This window comes from Oryzias melastigma, linkage group LG8, assembly GCF_002922805.2.
Source record: "Oryzias melastigma strain HK-1 linkage group LG8, ASM292280v2, whole genome shotgun sequence".
Classification (NCBI taxonomy): Eukaryota; Metazoa; Chordata; class Actinopteri; order Beloniformes; family Adrianichthyidae; genus Oryzias; species Oryzias melastigma.
In genome coordinates, this window is record NC_050519.1 from 23847847 (window position 1) to 23854810 (window position 6964).

At 39.1% G+C, this 6964-nt stretch overlaps 1 long non-coding RNA gene across 1 annotated transcript in view; it reads left to right on the forward strand.

Annotated features, from left to right (window-relative positions):
* The window catches only part of LOC118599014, a 21443-nt gene continuing 14479 nt past the window's right edge, over positions 1-6964 (forward strand). The window contains exon 1 of the long non-coding RNA XR_004948268.1: positions 1-1117. This is a non-coding gene — a long non-coding RNA (uncharacterized LOC118599014). The remainder of the gene's footprint in view (positions 1118-6964) is intronic.

Below are 6964 nucleotides of genomic sequence, written 5' to 3' on the forward strand. Positions count from 1 at the left end.
GCTTCATTTCAGGGACTGTGGAAGTCAATGGATGACGTCAGAGATGATGCGTCTAATTATATATTAAGTCTATGGTATGAGCGCGGCGTGCCACGAGAGAAGAGTGCAGCTACAGCAGAGAGAATGAGAGAGAAACGCTCCGTCTTTGTCCCACCAGGGGGTTTTGTGCAACGTTTTTTCTTTCTTTTTTTTTCTAAAATCACTAATTAATACTTAATACAAATAGGCTTAAAATAAAATAAAGTAAAATTTAAATAAGTAATTAAATAAATACAGAGCACAAGGGCACTTCTTGATATGAGCCAAAAAGGGGTGCTCAAGCACCCCAGGGCCCTATGTGTGCACGTGCCTGCTTGTCAAAGTTTCTAAGTAAATATTGAAATGAAATTGAGTGGAAGAGGAGGAATACACATGGTATTTTGGGTGCATTTTGAGAAAAACCAGTTTGAGAACAGAACACCTCTATTGCTTCAAGAGGTTTTTTTCATGTTGACTCAAAAATTGGGGTGGCAAAGCTTTTTGCTGTGGTGGCAGGCTGGCAGCAGCCCCCCTTGTAGCTCCGCCCCTGGAGAGTTGATGTCACTTTTGTTCTACCTCGTCTTCTTGGCTCCCAAACTCATTCAGACTGAATACAAAATAGCGTTCATATCCATAATTTTTAACAGTGATTTTCTTAAATTCCCCTGTTCACCTGCATGCCATGGACTCCTTTCTGTTCCTATCATTAGTCGCTGTCCATGGTGCTGCTATAGCAGGAATACGCAGACATGCAGCACGGACGCGGATGTAACGTCATCCGCAGAGGTTGTTCAGAGTAGATGGAGCTCCGTGACAGGAGGAGTCGGTGACTGCTACATCTGAACTCAAATGTTTCAAATAACAAGACCGAAAGCACTTTCAGCTGCAGCTCTAACAGAAGAGCGCATGCGCACTTTCGACACCTGCCTTCCACCATCCATTTCTCAGCTCGCGGCTCCACCCCCGCCGTTCTTCAGTCACGCAGGGCACGCTGCAGTATATAGCCGTCTGCTGTGGACAGCTTCATCCCCGCACTTCTGCGTCATTCTGAACGAACCCCGCAACGCGATCTACTGCAGCCGTGAAGATGGCGGCCCGGGTAAGAGATTTCAGCTTCACTCACATTCCCGTGTTCAGGAAAAGCAAAATGTCGGCGAGCCTAATCTCCTCTCAAGCTGTAAGCCGTCACGGTAGAACACGGTGTTGACTCGTGAGGGCTGCACACACTACTGCTGCGCTCACTCTGCGCCTCTGTTTGCCCTTGATGCGCAACCTTTCAATATATACATGAATAACAATGCATATGCTTGTATTTATATATAATTGCCATTTAATCCGCCAGGATAGGCAGTTTCTCACCCAAGCTAGGGACCTCTACCAGAGGGCTGGTAGTTTTAAGACGTTTTTTTCTCCATCTTCACTCCTAAATCCACAGGCCTGCCAGAATAGAAGAACTGCACTTATTGGCCTTCTTTTTGAAGCATCTTAATGGGGTAGTGACTTGGAAATGCAATTATAAAATGGGAATGTCAGCAATTCATAAAATGTCTCTGCAGCCGCATTAAATTAATCCAAAGCCTTAGTCTTTAATATGTCAAAGAGCACTCCACAATCAGAAGCACAATCTAATTCACATTTGCACATATTACTTCATTTGTAAGTGATGTCTATCAATTTTATAAACGTCTGGAACCCTTTCAGGGTCACAGGAATGCTGGAGCCTGTCCCAACTAATGTTGGGTGAGGGCGGGGTACACCCTGGACACATCGCCAGTCTGTTACACATCAAACACATTCACAGTCACACCAAGTGACAAACTGAAATCAATGAACCTATGAAGCACATTTTTGAACTGTGCACAGTAAAAAAAAGAAGTGTTCATGTAACTCTTATAGAGTTAATTTTAACTCTGAGCCAGTGAACATATGGTCCTGACCTGAACAGTGTTGAGGTGACTCTGAACATAGCATTGAATTTTTTGAGTTAACTTAACTCCTTTGGGTGTTAATAATTGACACTATTTGTACCACTTTAACATTAAACAGTGTTGAATAGTTTTTACACTTTGACAAAAACTAACTCCCACAGTGTTGTTTACAAATAACTATAATTTGTGTTAATCACAATTAACTCTAAAAGCTACTCTTTATGGAAAAAGTCATTTTAGTTTTTTTTTTCCCTAACCCCTGTCATGGAAATAATCAAATCACAAAAGATGACGGCTCATTTTCAATAGAATTTATTGAACAGTTGCATTGTGGAATTTTACTTGCTCAAAAAAAAAAAAAAAAGATAAGTTGTCCAATGAGGTTCACCTGCTGTGCCAGGTACCCCATTTCACAATAAAAGTTCAAATTGCTTATTTAGAACAGCATGCCACTGTAACAGTGGGGTTGTGTAACTGCACATTTTTTGCCATCACAAAACTCCAAGTTAATAGCAAAATATCAAATTATGAAGTAAATGGTTACATGGGCACATGCAAGACAAATCCACTGATATAAGATTAACTTGTAATAGCTTTATAACATCAGGCCTTTAAAACATTGACCTCAGGTTTACATGACATGACTATATGGAATGATATACAAGCCAGACTCTGTTGCATTGTTTATCCATACAGATGTGTTGAAGTGCTAATGAAGCAACCTGGACTGAAATTTTCCCACACATGAATTTTTAGAGCTGGAAAGTCATGTACTTGGGCATCAGGTATAATCCAGAGCTAAGTTTACAAGTGTAGCATTACAGTATCTGCATTAAGCTACAATTAAATGTAACTTAAAGTCACAAAAACGACAACAAACAGTAAAACAACCACAACATTAAAGAAGTAACACAGATTTATGGGTTCTCCCCCAAACTGAACATATGAAGTATCGTTCTGCGCATGTGCAGTGGATGTAATGAAAGTACTGTTGTACATTCTAACATCCCCTGCTTTTCTCCCTTTTTAAAAATATAATTTTCTCCCTTTTTATTTATTTTCTTTGTTTCTATGGGCATCCTGAGTTTTTTTATGTATAGGAATATCTTGAGTTCAAAGATGTTATTAGTGTTTTGCTTTAATAAATGGGCCTCAGTGAGCAAATATTTTGAGTGTGTTTATATCTGCTAATAGCTTTTGAAATACTTTGTACATGTTTTATTAAATATATGTTTTAAAGCTTTAAAAAAGAATTGCAGGGTTTTAAAGAGTTTTCTGTAGTTGATTCAGATTACCTCATTTGATTTAAGTCTTGTTTTAATGGCAGAAACCAATGAAGGAGAAAAGCTGCATGATTCATTAAAAGATTAATAAACTATTGTCTTTATTTTAGTTAGAATATAGCTTAAAGACCTCAAGTTTAAAGATAATGATGGTTAAGATGAGTGTTTTACATCCAGTCGCCGCACGAACGAAAAAAATAGTCGGAGATTAGTCGACTATTGAAATAATCGTTTGTGGCAGCCCTACTCACAACTGAGTTGTTCTCAGCAACAGGGAGGGGCCCGGGGTTGCTTTGTGCCAACAGTCCTGCTCACAACCCAGAATTATATTTTTCTGATGAGCTTCTGCCGCTGTGCAGAAAATACTTCTCAAGAAACAACAAGGGCTTTTTTTTTATTTTGGCTAGAAACTGCACAAACATAATTAAAAGGTCACCGGGAATGATTTTACAATAGAAAAAAAAAGTGTAGAGGGACTTTAACTATTGCCAACACATGACAAAATAATATCTCAAAGTAAAAGATAAAAAATGATCCCTTTTAAATGACACATTGGACTATATTACAACTGTAGGTGAAAGTGTTCAGTTCTTTTCATTTACAGAAAAATCAGTAGAACACACCACTAACTCTTACCAATGATGTCATCCACTTCAGCCCCACTGTCAGGAATATCAGCTTCCAGGAGGAGATCTTCCATCTCACTGGTAGATTGCAGCTTTCTGCATTGCTTCATGATCTTTCACTTGATTGAAGTTGTCCATTTTTCCAGAAACATTCCCGAGACCTCCTCCCTGAACATATCCTTCCACCTACACTGAAGAGAAAACTTTCAAATTTTACTGCAGATTTTTTTTACCCTCTGAAATTCATAAAACATTGTTCAAGAATAAATAGATTTATTTATTTACCAACCCTTTGATGTCTTTGAAAAGTGGAAAGACCGTCAGACCACTGGTCAACAGATGCGGGTCAAGGAGCGGCGGAATGTCAACCTAACCCCGAGCTTACACTGCTTGCGCCACGGCTCCGTTGCGTCGTGGGAGTGGACTAGCTACAGCCGATGGCTTACACTGGCTGCTGCTCCAGGCACAGCCTGTGAAAGCTCAGCCCAGACAGAGTAGTGCTGGATCTCTATGATCAGCTTCTCGTTGTCCATGACTGACAACGCTGTGCTGCAACACACTTTGAGTAACCTGAAAATTACGTAATGTTTAGGACACGCTGAAACCGGCGAGTTCAGCAGAAAGTTTGTTTTATTTTGAAAATATACCGGATGCACTTTACATTTGCTCTCGTGGTTTCCGGTTTAAGTCGTGAATAGCCCCAACTTCACAGAAAGTGATGATGATCAGCTGCGGCGTCCGTCAAAATTTGAACCAAACGAAATGGATTTGCAGCGAGGCCAGTTCGCAGACACAAGACGTGAACGCCTGCAGTAGAAGTTCCTCTCGCACTTTTAAAGTTGCGAAAAGACCGCGGCGCACGCAACGGAGCCGTGACGCTAGAGGTGTAAGCCCGGGGTAATCTTCCTCTTGATTATGTCCTCTTCCGCTGAATCTTTAATCAATGCGATGGCCTCCTCACACCTGTCTCTCAGGCCTCCTCACACCTTTCCCGCAGCACAATTTCTGGAACTAGCTGGGGTTCTCGCCCTGCAGCTGCTCCTCCAAGCTGATCATTATGAGATGCTCCTCCAGATGACATCACAACAAAGTACCTATTTGACAAACAAATTTACTAGAAAATTTTATTTAAACGAAAAAGAATTCCAAAATTGTTCAACTCTTTCAAAATTGTAGTATCACCTCTATGTGATGATTGTCTGTGTACTGCTTCAGATCCCTGAATAATTTTTAATCCTCCATGCCAGGTAGCCTGTGCCACTCTCTGCATCAGTAATGGTCCTTAAGACAAAGCAAACATCATATTTGTATTTTCGCATTTACAACTTTAATAAACTTGGTCTGCAGTGTATCTTTTTCTCATTCTAGTTAATTAATTTTAAAACATTCTTTTCAAAATGTTTAAGATAACAAACATAGTTTTTTGTGTGACTTACATGACCGGTCCTGGAGAAATGAACCCTCCCTAAAGGGTCACTCAGATTGAAAAGAAGACAACAAATCCCCCAGCGTAGATTTCTTTCACCTGCCTTGGTGATGATGACCTGCAATATTAAATAAATAAATAAATGTACATGGAAATTTCTAAGTTGCATGCACTGCTTTATATGCTTTGTTAAAGGTTAGAATTGTATGTAAAGAATACACTGAGTCTACCAAACTATAATGATAAGATACATATTCTTCTCTGTCATGTCAGCAGCCATTATGTTAACCCTTTTTCTACTGGTTTAATCTGTCAAAGACTTGCTTAATTATATTCATTTTTTATGCATTTCCCACCAGGTTTTAAGTAAGAAATTAGAAATTTTTTTTTTTTTGATGCTCCGCTTCTCAAAAGCGGAATTAAAAACGGGTGGCACTTCTGTGTTTTGAAAAGTACGTTCCCTACACCTCACTACCAGATCAGAGTCCTGGATAAGATACAGTTCAGCGTTTCAACCCATTGAACTTCTAGCCAATCAATGCATGTAAAAAAAGTATTGATAACGGAAGCTCAAAATTTGGCAGACATTTCACTGAATGTGGCGGCTTAGACGTGGTGTGCATGCAGTTTAACGAGGCAGAACGAGGAGAACGACAGGAAGCTAACTTGGCTACAGTCCTCTCCCATTAACATGCAAACCAAAGCCCACCACAAATGATATCAAGCTAAACAGGTACTCAAATTAGTTCACTAACTAAATATCCAAACATCAGTGCCAGAAACTGATGAACAAACGTTTCTGCCAACTCTCAAAGTTTCTTTCGAGGCATCTCAGCAAGACAAGAACCGGTACTACTCTGACCAATCAAACGCAGATCACAGGCAAGAAAAACATCGCATCCCACAATTCCCAGATAACAGGCAAAACTTTGTAAAAAAAAAAAAAAGGCCACCTAAACTTAAGTCAGTAAAAATAATTGAATGAAACACTCTACTGCAGTCTGTCATGGCAGAAAGAGCAATAATACCAAGTACAAGTATGGATAAACTATGAGTTTGTTTGAAACATTTAATAAAAACACGCACATGCTGATGATGTGGAGACAGCACATTAAGTTGTAGTTGATTTTAACCGCCATTTTACAAACAGGAATTATTTTCTTTAAACCTCAACCAATTCAGATTTTGTACATCATAATCATTAAATTAAAACTAAATATTCACATTATAATGCAAATGTAATAACAATTTCGAGTTAGACCGAATTGGCGCGCACTTTAAGCTAGGTTTTCACTCGAGAGCATTATCAGTTTAGAAATACCGACCTAGCTAAAAACAAACAACAAACAAACAAACACAGGAACAACCAACAACATATTATGTGACATAATTTATCTTTGAAAAATGAATATAAATATATTTAGTACACTGTTCAATTCAATTTTATTTATATAGCCCAAAATCACAAAGAAAATTGCCTCATTGGGCTTCAAAATATGAACAATAGTTAAAAACTTAGACTAAATAAAACTGGTTATCCCTGCCCTTAGACCCTCCCTCTCGGTAAGGAAAAACTCCTAAAAAATCTGAATCAGGAAAAAGAAGAAACCTTAGGGATTCCCACATGAGGGAGAGATCCTATCCCAGGACGGACAGGAGATACCAGAACTGTTAAAGAAAGAT